The sequence below is a fragment of the Hemitrygon akajei genome, chromosome 14, assembly GCF_048418815.1.
Source record: "Hemitrygon akajei chromosome 14, sHemAka1.3, whole genome shotgun sequence".
NCBI lineage: Eukaryota > Metazoa > Chordata > Chondrichthyes > Myliobatiformes > Dasyatidae > Hemitrygon > Hemitrygon akajei.
In genome coordinates this window covers 108,979,682-108,989,281 of record NC_133137.1, presented here as the reverse complement: position 1 = coordinate 108,989,281, position 9,600 = coordinate 108,979,682, and positions in this window count along the sequence as shown.

Here is a 9,600-nt window from a genome sequence, read left to right as displayed (position 1 = left end):
ACTGCTGTACAGGAGGCTTTAAACTAATGTGGCAGGGGGATGGGAACAAGTGCAGAGAGACAGAGGGGTGTAAAATGAGGGTAGAAGCAAAAAATAGTAAGGTGAAAAGTAAAAGTGGCAGGCAGGCAAATCCAGGGCAAAAAGCAAAAAGAGCCACTTTTCAACATAATTGTATAAGGGCGAAGAGTGTTGTAAAAACAAGCCTGAAGGCTTTATGTGTCAATGTGAAGAGCATTCATAACAAGGTGGATGAATTGAATGTGCAGATAGTTATTAATGAATATGATATAGTTGGGATCACAGAGACGTGGCTCCAGGGTGACCAAGGATGGGAGCTCAACATCCAGGGATATTCAATATTCAGGAGGGATAGACAGGAAAGAAAAGGAGGTGGGGTAGCATTGCTGGTTAGAGAGGAGAGTAACACAATAGAAAGGAAGGACATTAGCCTGGAGGATGTGGAATCAATATGGGTAGAGCTGCATAACACTAAGGGGCAGAAAACGCTGGTGGGAGTTGTGTACAGGCCACCTAACAGTAGTAGTGAGGTTGGGGATGATATTAAACAGGAAATTAGAAATGTGTGCAATAAAGGAACAGTAGTTATAATGGGTGACTTCAATCTACATATAGATTGGGTGAACCAAATTGGTTAGGGTGCTGAGGAAGAGGATTTCTTGGAATGTATGCGGGATGGTTTTCTGAACCAACATGTCGAGGAACCAACTAGAGAGCAGGCCATTCTAGATTGGGTATTGAACAATGAGGAAGGGTTACTTAGCAATCTTGTCGTGTGAGGCCCCTTGGGTAAGAGTGACCATAATATGGTGGAATTCTTCATTAAGATGGAGAGTGACATAGTTAATTCAGAAACAAAGGTTCTGAACTTAAAGGAGGGTAACTTTGAGGGTATGAGACGTGAATTAGCTAAGATAGACTGGCAAATGATACTTAAAGGGTTGACGGTGGATATGCAATGGCAAGCATTTAAAGATCGCATGGATGAACTACAACAATTGTTCATCCCAGTTTGGCAAAAGAATAAACCAGGGAAGGTAGTGCACCCATGGCTGACAAGGGAAATTAGGGATAGTATCAAGTCCAAAGAAGAAACATATAAATTAGCAAAAAAAAGCGGCACACCTGAGGACTGGGAGAAATTCAGAGACCAGCAGAGGAGGACAAAGGGCTTAATTAGGAAAGGGAAAAAAGATTATGAGAGGAAGCTGGAAGGGAACATAAAAACTGACTGTAAAAACTTTTATAGATATGTGAAAAGAAAAAGATTGGTCAAGACAAATGTAGGTCCTTTACAGTCAGAAACAGGTGAATTGATAATAAGGAACAAAGACATGGCAGACCAATTGAATAACTACTTTGGTTCTGTCTTCACTAAGGAGGACATAAATAATCTTCCGGAAATAGTAAGGGACCGAGGGTCTAGTGAGATGGAGGAACTGAGGGAAATACATGTTAGTAGGGAAGTGGTGTTGGGTAAATTGAAGGGATTAAAGGCAGATAAATCCCCAGGGCCAGATGGTCTTCATCCCAGAGTGCTTAAGGAAGTAGCCCAAGAAATAGTGGATGCATTAATGATAATTTTTCAAAACTCCTTAGATTCTGGATTAGTTCCTGAGGACTGGAGGGTGGCTAATGTAACCCCACTTTTTAAAAAAGGAGGGAGAGAGAAACCGGGGAATTATAGACCGGTTAGCCTGACAGTTATCAAAGATGTGATAACAGCACATTTGGAAAGAGGTGAAATCATTGGACAAAGTCAGCATGGATCTGTGAAAGGAAAATCATGTCTGACGAATCTTATAGAATTTTTTGAAGATGTAACTAGTAGAGTGGATAGGGGAGAGCCAGTGGATGTGGTATATTTAGATTTTCAAAAGGCTTTTGACAAGGTCCCACACAGGAGATTAGTGTGAAAACTTAAAGCACACGGTATTGGGGGTATGGTATTGATGTGGATAGGGAATTGGTTGGCAGACAGGAAGCAAAGAGTGGGAGTAAACGGGACCTTTTCAGAATGGCAGGCAGTGACTAGTGGGGTACCGCAAGGCTCAGTGCTGGGACCCCAGTTGTTTACAATATATATTAATGATTTAGACGAGGGAATTAAATGCAGCATCTCCAAGTTTGCGGATGACACGAAGCTGGGCGGCAGTGTTAGCTGTGAGGAGGATGCTAAGAGGATGCAGGGTGACTTGGATAGGTTAGGTGAGTGGGCAAATTCATGGCAGATGCAATTTAATGTGAATAAATGTGAGGTTATCCACTTTGGTTGCAAGAACAGGAAAACAGATTATTATCTGAATGGTGGCCGATTAGGAAAAGGGGAGATGCAACGAGACCTGGGTGTCATTGTACACCAGTCATTGAAGGTGGGCATGCAGGTACAGCAGGCGGTGAAAAAGGCAAATGGTATGTTGGCATTCATAGCAAAAGGATTTCAGTACAGGAGCAGGGAGGTTCTACTGCAGTTGTACAAGGCCTTGGTGAGACCCCACCTAGAATATTGTGTGCAGTTTTGGTCCCCTAATCTGAGGAAAGACATTCTTGCCATAGAGGGAGTACAGAGAAGGTTCACCAGATTGATTCCTGGGATGGCAGGACTTTCATATGAAGAAAGACTGGATCGACTAGGCTTGTACTCACTGGAATTTAAAAGATTGAGGGGGATCTTATTGAAACGTATAAAATTAGGGTTAGGGTTAGGAAAATCTTCTTCACACAGAGAGTGGTGAATCTGTGGAATTCTCTGCCACAGGAAACAGTTGAGGCCGGTTCATTGGCTATATTTAAGAGGAAGTTAGATGTGGCCCTTGTGGCTAAAGGAATCAGGGGGTACGGAGAGAAAGCAGGTACAGGGTTCTGAGTTGGATGATCAGCCATGTTCATACTGAATGGCGGTGCAGGCTCGAAGGGCCGAATAGCCTACTCCTGCACCTATTTTCTATGTTTCTATTTCATTTGCAAGGGTGAAGTTTAACAGTTAAAAGCCATTATTATTTATGAGACCAACGTGTTTAAACAACATATGGTAAATAGGCTGAAATCCAAAATGGGCTTTGAGCCAGGGCTAACAGCAGGAGTGACGATTGAATGCTCGGCCAATAACGTGACTTTCAAGGAGGAGGACGAGGAGGCAGTAGAATACTAACTGACACAGATAGTTCAAACTTTGACGCCCAGCTGCAAAACATGAAAGTCTTTGGAGGAACTCAGGGTGACAAGTTAATAGTGACATTTTCAAATTTCTCCTTTTCAACAAGAGTGAGGGAACACATGCTCCTGACTGCAGTTGGAGAACAGGCAGGCAACACTGCCTTCTTGTGGAAATACAAGAACTTGCCAAATGCTCTACCTTAGAACTCATTTTCACTACTCAGAAACTCCCCCCCCCCCCAAATATCAAAATGGGGTTTGTCAGACATACGACAGAATCATGTAAATATACATTTTGCATGTAAAATGAAATGCTGCTTGTTATTTATGTATACCAAACCATCTAAGCAGAGTGCAAATTAGACCCTCAACAGTTTTCAGTGGCATAGAGATGGGCACTTACTTTGGCACAGCACGGCAAGCTGCAATAGCAACGACGACGCACATGCAAGCTGTTCAGAGCAGGTAAGAACACCCTGCTGCTCGGCCTGGGGTGCAGTGCCCCTATTATATTGACCCTGAAGCAGAATTGGGTATGGCTCAGTGGAGTGTGGTGTGGAGGGACCAGAAAAACTGCAGAGGGCTGTAAACTCAGCCAGCTCCATCACCTTTTGCACTACCCTCCCCACCATCTAAGTCACCTTCAAAAGGCAATACCTCAAAAATAATTACCGGTATTTAATGTTTTAGTGGAATTCGGCTTTGGTATTAATTTTAATAAGTGGATCAGAATGATATATAGAAGCCCTATTGCTACTGTTATTACTAATAATAGCAGATCTTTTTTTTTGGCTTTTGCAGGGTACGAGACAAGGACGAGACAAAGTCCTTTGTTATTTAATTTGGTGCTGGAACCCTTGGCTATTGCACTTTGTGAAGCTAAAGATATTCATGGAAATGGGACTGTTCATAAGATCTCCCTTTATGCTGACTATCTCTTAGTTTATATTTTGAATCCTGAAGAATCCATTCCTAGTTTATTGAAACTATTAAATGATTTTGGAAAGTTTTCGGGATATAAACTAAACCTTCATAAAAGTGAATTATTTTCCCTAAATGATTCTGCTTCTATATATGATGACATTCCTTTTAGAGTTACGGACTCATTTAAATATTTAGGTATTATTATTACTAAAAATCATAAAGACCTTTATAAAGCTAATTTGGTTCCTTTAGTGGATTTTATGAAGCAATTATTTTGTAGATGGAATCCACTTACACTTTCACTAGCTGGCCGAATTCATGCAGTTAAAATGATGATTTTACCAAAATTTTTATATGTGTTTCAAAATATCCCTTTTTTTAAAATAAAGTTTTTCGATCAGGTTGACTCTATTATTTCATCTTTTGTTTTGAATAGTAAAAGACCAAGAATTGGTAAATATCATTTACAAAAATTAAAATAAGATGGAGGTCTAGCTCTGCCTTATTTAAGAATGTATTATTGGGCTGTTAATATATGTTATATGTGTTTTTGGTTATATTGGACTGATAAAAATGAACGACCACCTTGGGCTGATTTGGAATTGAATGCTGTGAAACAGTTTCGCTTAACCTCATTATTAGGAGCTTCTCTACCTGTACAACTGGCCAAAATTACTAATTTAAATTGATACCCTGTGATTAAGCAGTAATTACAAATTTGGTTCCAGTTCCAGTTTTTAATCTCAAAAAATTTAACCTTTTTAGTTTAATTTATCGGAATTATTTATTTAAGCCTTCACTAAGTGATCCTACCTTTCTTCTTTGGAGGAATAAAGGACTTTATTCCTTCATGGATCTATTCCAAGTTGGCCGATTGATGTCTTTTGCGAAATTAGTAACTAAATACTCTCTCTCGTATTCACATTTCCTGCAATATCTTCAGGTCAGACACTTCTTACAAGAATATTTAAGCAATTTTCCATATATACAGGATTCTGACCTGTTAGATTTTATTTTAAAAATGAATGCTTTAGTGAAGGGGAAACTTATAATTTATTGTTACAACAGCACAATTACCCTTCACTTAAGATTAAGCAAGATTGGGAGAGAGAGCTTAACATGACCTTGATAACAGAAGATTGGTTGCGGATTTTGAAGTTGGTTAACTCTTCTTCGATCTGTGCCAGTCACTATTTAATTCAATTTAAAATTTTACATCATTACTATTTGACAAAGGGGAAACTGTCTAAAATGTTTCCTACTGTTGATAGTCAGTGTAACAGATGGAAAACCGAGACAGCCACATTGACACATACGTTTTGGTCGAGTTCTGTACTGAAACATTTTTGGAAGTCTACTTTCTCTACAATTTCTAAAGTTTTAAAAATTAATTTACAACCTAATAAATTGACAGTTTTATTTGGTATAATTCCTCAATATATTCATGGTATTTCTCCATCAGACCGACATGTAATTGCATTTATTACATTATTGGCCATAAGGGCTATTTTGTCGAAATGGAAAGATGCTTCTGCTCCTACTTTGATACAATGGTTTTCCCAGGTGATGCTATGTCTTAATTTGGAGAAAATCAGAAGTCGAACTTTTGATCCTTGATTTGATTTTGAGAAAAGGTGAGATGCTACTATCATCTGATTTGAGTTAATTAATATAGTTTCCTTCTGATTTTTCTTTAAATGGATTTGAATTGGTGGATTGATGTTTTTCTTTTATGGAAGCTTGTATGATGTATAGCTCTAGGGCTGTGCTCCCAATGGGGTTTTTTTTTCTTAGTTAGTAGGGGTTCTTTTTTTTTCTTCCTTTTTTCTTCTTTCAAAAAATATTCTTAATACTATTTTTTCTTCTTATTATTGATATATTGCTTAGCTTTGTTAATCAGTTATTTGCTAATTTAATTCTTCATTGTATATAATGACGTATTGACTTAATGTATCTTCTTTTTGTTGATCTTGATCATTAATAAAAAGGATATAAAAATGAAAAAATGAGAGTATTTCAGGAGACAACAGAATTTCATCCCAAGGAAGGATAGTGCTGTAAGGGAAGAATGAGGTAACTGTGGCTGATTAAGGAAGTCAGTGACAGCATAAAAGGAAAAGAACAAGCATACAATACAGCAAGGATTTGTGGGAACCCCAAAGATTGGGAAAAACTTTAAAAGCCAACAGAGTACAACTAAAAAAAAGGAGGAGAAGATGAAATACAATGGCAATGTAGTCCATAATCTGATTCCAAAACATGTTTTAAGATACATTAAGGTTAAGAGAGAGGCAAGAGTGGACATTGGACCTTGGAAAAGTAGTAAAGAGAAGGGGAATAGTGGAGGCTACGGAAAGGAAGGAGGAGGGAGAGATTCCTGTCTCAGGATGTGGGTGAGTGTATGAAAGGCCAAGGACTGGTGGCAACTTATCCTGGGGTGGAGGCCTTTCTGTGTGTGGGAGGATGAGGAAGGGGCTTGTTTTGTTACTGTTGTCTCGTTCAGTGCTGCTGAATATTGTAATCTTGCTATGTTGTTGCCTGAATATGTTAACACAGATAACCATTTCACTGTGTTTTGATGTACATGTAGTAAATAAATCTAAATCTGAATCAGGATATCCACAGTGAGTTGGATGGCATTGACATGAACAAAAATCCCACAAAGGCCTCACACCGACCCTTTCCTCACCATTCCCTAGCCACAGTCTGTTGTTACCCACACAGACCTCACACTATTCCCTCCCTCACTGTACCACACCTACAGTTTTGCCTGTTCCCCAACCCACAGTGTGATCTCACCCACACAGCCAGTGGTACAGAGCAGGAGGGGACCCTCATCAAGGGGATCTCCACCCCTTCATTTTGAAGGGTTTCTGGCAGTCTGGAGGCTGGGAAGTTATCAGAGGAAGTTGGGGAAAAGTGAGAAGGGATTTCTGGTTACATCCAGCCATCATTTTCTAAAAGGGAAAAGGTGGGAGCCAGGAATCGGGTGGCAACCTCACAGAGGGCTCTCGTCTGTATCTCCATACTAACCAGCTTTACCTTTACCCACAGTTTTTGATTGCTCCACCTCTCCTTCCCATCATTCCCCCCCACAACGTCTCTCTTTCACTCCTTCTCACTCACTGTCCCATTCTCTCTCCCTGTCTTCTCAACCCCCACCACCAAGAACCCCCAACAGTCTCAGAATAAGTCCCATGTGGTAGTAGAGTGTGTTGGAAGTCCTTGGTAGGTACAGGCTGGGGATTTGGACAGACCAGGATAGTGTGTTAGTGTGTTGCAGTAAGGACCAGGGAGTGCTGGGATCAGATTTTGCCAATGTATTTTATTCTGGGCTGTAGCTGGTGAAAGAGGGCCAGATGGAAGTGTTAAGCTCACCATTTTTGACCTGCCTCAGGCCAACATTACCAGCACTGGGGTCCATTTAGGGAGGGGAGTGAGAGGAGATTAAACAGGACTCCAGGATGATGTGTTACCTCCTGTAATGAAAAATTATTTTAAATTTCATTATGTGTTCTTTCCTTATTCAGCTCTGGGTATTTGTATATGCATCCATGAACAAAGGAGACACTTCACATGTATTCAACCATAAGAAAACATTTTATTAGAACCGGCACAAATACAATACAGAAAGCAAAACAAATGTCTAGAGCAGTAGCAGTACAGAAATCAAAATAATACTACCTTTCACTAAACAAGCCAAACTCTGCAATGTCGGGGGGGGGGGGGGGGGGTCTCAGGTCCGACAATCTCACACAGCCTGTTCTCTGTCTAACTCTGATTCAACATATTTTGACTCTCTCGAAGTACTGTCTCACAACCCCCCCTCCCCAATGCACAAAGAATGTGCCCCTTTTTATACTGTTTATATTTCTTTCAAAGCATAACATGATTTTCACTGCAGTACTTTTTCAAACTCTCCATGGTACCAGCTGTACCTCCTTATCACTTACAACCTTCTGACCAGTCACAATAATTTAGGAAAATTGGCATAATAGATCTGTGAGGAAGAAAACATCATTCAGTATTTCATTTCAGGGAGATGCACTCGTGCACATCTCCAGCACTTTCCAAACTGACATCATTTTGTCTTTGAATTTCCATTTTATTCTGGCATCTACTTTGGAGGAATCACAATTAACTCCTTCCTTACACTCCAATCCTTGATTCCTCATTGGTACATTAAAAGATATTAAAACCAGTCGATAATTTTCTTTCTTCTGCCTCTCTCCTTTCTTGAAAAGTGGATGAAATTTGTAATTTTCCAGCCTCCTGGAACCATTAGGATTAGGGTCCTAGTGATTCTAGAAAGGTTGTTACTAATACCTCCACAATCTCTTCAGCTACCTAATTCAGAACCTGGGATGTACATCATCTGGTCCAGGTGACATATTTGCCTTCAGACCTTTCAGTTTCCCAAGAACCTTCTTCCACTTAGTAACGGTAACTTCACACACTTCATTACCCCTGACACCTGGAACTTTCACCATACCGCAAGTGAAGACTGATGCAAAATACTTACTCAGTTAGACAATAGACTATAGGTGCAGGAGTAGGCCATTCGAGCCAGCACTGCCATTCAATGTGATCATGGCTGATCATCCACAATCAATACCCCATTCCTGCTGCCTTCTCCCCATATCCCTTGACTCCACTATCTTTAAGAGCTCTATCTAACTCTTTCTTGAAAGCATCCAGAGAATTGGTCTCCACTGCCTTCTGAGGCAGAGCATTCCATAGATTCACAGCTCTCTGGGTGAGAAAGTTTTTCCTGAACTCCGTTCTAAATGGCCTACCCCTTATTCTTAAACTGTGGCCTTTGGTTCTGGACTCCCCCCAACATCGGAAACATGTTTCCTGCCTCTAACGTGTCCAATCCCAGTTCATCTATTTTATTTTCCCTCATTATTACTTCTCTAGCATCATTTTCCAGTTTTTTTTTTTAACTTTTTTTGGGTGTTTTGATTTACTTTTTAGCTAGTTCAGCACAACATTGTGGGATGATGGGTACTGTTCTATGTTCTATATTTTATGTGGTATTGATAATGGCTAGGGGTACCCGTCTTGTAAATACATTGCCGAGAAGAAGTCACTGGCACACTTTTTTATAAATATTTTCCAAGAACAACATGGTTATGGATAAACCTTGATCACCTATGTCATAGAACATGCATGTAATGTTGATTCTCCATCTGCAAAGAGCGTTATCAGTCCAGCCAATGTCAGTCAAAGTCCTTGAAGACAGTGGCATAAAACTGCACAGGGCTAGAGAATAGCTTAGACAAATAACACAGACCCAGGTTTACAGTCCTTCAGTCTCCTTAAGCATGGTTTAGACAAAGAGGGTTGGTAGTTGTGGTGGTGGGAACAAGGAAAGAGAGAAAATCAAAGAAAGAGGCCATCAGTCCCACACTCTCTTTGACCTCTAACCATCAGGCTGAAGGTATTGCAGTATAAGAAGGACTGTTATGCTGGGTTATAGCTTCTTCCTCAGACAGTGAT